This window comes from Primulina tabacum, chromosome 2 (genome assembly GCF_025594145.1).
Source record: "Primulina tabacum isolate GXHZ01 chromosome 2, ASM2559414v2, whole genome shotgun sequence".
In the NCBI taxonomy this organism is placed as follows: domain Eukaryota; kingdom Viridiplantae; phylum Streptophyta; class Magnoliopsida; order Lamiales; family Gesneriaceae; genus Primulina; species Primulina tabacum.
In genome coordinates, this window is record NC_134551.1 from 33,953,859 (window position 1) to 33,957,240 (window position 3,382).

The following is a 3,382-nucleotide window of genomic DNA, read 5'->3' on the forward strand; positions in this document are numbered from 1 at the left end:
GGTATAAAGCACAAAATTGCCTTGCCCTGATGGCATGGCTAACACTGGCGTTAAAATAAGGGCTTGCTTCAGTGTATCAAAGCTCTTCTGGCACTCCTCACTCCACACAAATTTAGAATTCTTCTTAGTCAATGAAGTGAGCGGTACATCTATCGACGAAAACTTCTGGATAATCTTACGGTAGTAACCTGCTAGACCCAGAAAGCTGTGGGTCTCTGATGCATTCTTTGGCTCAACCCATTCCTTAACAGCTGCCACCTTTGCTGGATCCACCTCAATCCCACTGCTAGACACTATGTGACCCAAAAACGCTACCTTCTCCAACCAGAATTCACACTTACTGAACTTCGCAAATAAGTTGCGACTCTGCAGGATCTGTAAAACTGTCCTCAATTGCTGACTGTGCTCCTCATGGCTCTTCGAGTAAATAAGAATATCGTCAATGAACACTATGACGTATTGATCAAGGTAAGGCTGAAATACTCGATTCATCAAGTCCATAAAAATCGCTGGAGCGTTCGTAAGTACAAACGGCATCACTAAGAACTCGTAATGCCCATATCTGGTTCTGAAGGCTGTCTTGTGCACATCTGCATCTTTCACCTTCAGCTGGTGATGCCCTGATTGAAGATCTATCTTAGAGAACACTGTAGCTCCCTGCAACTGATCAATCAAGTCTTCGATTCTAGGAAGTGGGTATTTATTCTTGATCGTTACCTTGTTCAGCTCCCGGTAATCGATGCACAGTCTCATGCTCCCATCTTTCTTTTTCACAAAGAGCACTGGTGCACCCCATGGTGAGAAGCTAGGGCGAATGATTTCCTTGTCCAGAAGCTCCTTAATCTGCTGTTTGAGTTCTAGCATCTCAGCAGGAGCTAATTGGTATGGTGCCTTGGAGATTGGCACTATGCCTGGCATAAGGTCAATAGCAAACTCTACCTCTCTCTCTGGTGGAAGGCCGGTAACATCGTCTGGGAATACATCAGGAAAATCTCTGACTACTAGTATGTAGAACCCGTTAAATCAGACTACGTATAAGCCATGCATAATTACTATTGTTTAAATTAAAATGATTTTTTATGCATGAGGATTAATGTTCATTCTTTTAAAATTTGTTGAGTTATGATTATTTATTTTACGCAGTATTTTAGTTATTAACTTTTCAGTTAAATAAGCGAGGCCGGGCTGGAGTTGGAATATTGAGATAAAGTTTAATAATAAGAAAATATTCCTAAATTTAATTTAAGATAAATAATAAGTTATTTTAATGTAAAAGAATGTTTAAGGATTTATTTAATTAATTAGAGATAAGTAGTAAATAAGTTCCTTTATGCCCAATAATTAATTAAAAACCTAAATTAAAATGTATGACCAATTGAGATAAGTTAATCTAGGCTTATTTTATTTAAGAAATTGTAATTTAACATGTTAGTAATTTATTTTAAATAATTAATCATGCATGCAAGATAAGTACTATCCTAAATTAATTTATTATTTCAATAAAATACATAATAAGTGTTTAAAACTTTAAAGTGTTAAAAATTCAATACTTGTGCAATATTTCCCTCCATTTTACTTCAAGAATTCGGCCATCACCTTGTAGCATTTAATCAAGGTTGACAACTCATTTTCTTTTATTCTCTTCCTTATCCATTCTTGGTAGATAATCCCTTCATTTTAATCATCAATAATTAATGATTTAAGCAATATTTCTACCTTAATTTGAAAGATAAAAATCGGCCCTCACACTCCCTCAATCAAATCAAATCACACCTTATTTCCTTATATCTCAAACTCTAGGACAGAAAGATTTGATCTTGCCATTCAACCCCCATTTAATTAGTAGACTTCCCACCATTCTCCTCCCCTCATTTTCCAAAATTTCAGTCTCTTTCAGCACAAATAAATCGAGAGAAGCTCAAAGAAAATAAGAGAGAAAACAAGAAATAAAGAAACTCCGTCTCCTCCACGCCATGTCGTCGTAGAGTTGTTTCTTTTCGAACAAAAGAATTCAAGGCATGTTTATATTATCTTTTGCTCTTCAATCAAGTCATATAATTATTTTAAAACATTACTTATGCATGATTTAAAAGGAAAAACCGAAATTTTTACAGCAACATGAACAATAATTCTGCATAGATTTTCGGCTCTCTTCCTTGTGCTTCACGTTTGGTATTTTTTTGTGATTTCAGGGGGTTGGATCGGTTCCAGACGTCCAAGGCTGCATCTAGGCATGTACTAGGGTGAGTTAGGATCATGTTGGTCCATTAGTTCAAGCCCCCAACTCCCTGAATTCAAGACTTGACAGCAACTCCACCATAGTTGAAAGTTGAGTCTCGAAATTTCTGGTTTTTGATTGTTCAAGGAGGCTCGAATCTTGGTTGGATTTTGGGCCTTTAACCATGGTTAGAACCCCTACTTAGCATGTATAGGACGTGACAAAGATGACCTTTCATGGCTTGGTTCATGGTTCCATCTGTTTTTAAAATAAACAAGACAAGTGCCCCTTCGGTTTCAATTTTCTTGTTTTTGTTGTGTGAGTTGGTTTTCGAATTTAGGTGTTGGGTGGATCTTGGTTGGTTTCTAGCCCTTAGCCATGACTCATACGACATCTTATCATGTCTAGCATGGACCATGGTTAACCTCATAACCATTGGATCCATTAGTTGACAGCAAAAGAAACGCAACACCCCACGCGTGCAGTATGCATTCTCGGGTGAAGCATTGGATTGTCTTGGGTGCTTGCTTGGATTGTTGTTGGCCTAGGGCCCTTAGCCATGATTCAAACCATACCTTAGGATGTTGGAAAGAGACTCTGGTCGGTGGTTCAAGCCCCAATGACCATTATCCTTGTAATCAAAGCGAAGCAAGCACAGCTGCTGCCGCTGGAATTTTACAGCAGCTTTGCTACAATTCAGAGGTCACGTACGAGTTCTTGGTTGGCTTTTAGCCTATAGCCTTGGATGGGACAGTACCTTATTGAGTTAGGAAGGTCATTTTTTTGGCCGTTTGTGATTTGGTTAAGTTTAGAAGTCGTACAAGAATTTACGGTGCAATGTGCCAAAGTGACTCTCGAAAGAGCGTTTCATGATTTTGGCCTCCATGCACAATTTTCGTGTATTACAGCCCTATGGTTATGTTTTCCAGTATTTTAGGAGTATTTTAATCATTGCTAAACGATGGTTCAATGTTGGTTCGGGTTGGTAAGAAGCCATGGTTGAATACTAAGCTTGTTGGGCGTAATTGTCTCGTTTTTGGTTCGATGTTGAAGTGTTGGTCAAATTAAGTTTATTTGCATGTTCCTCATGTTATAATTATGTCGCAGCGAACCTGGGAACGATCCAACCCATTTGGTAAAAGCAGGATTATAATTATATTACGT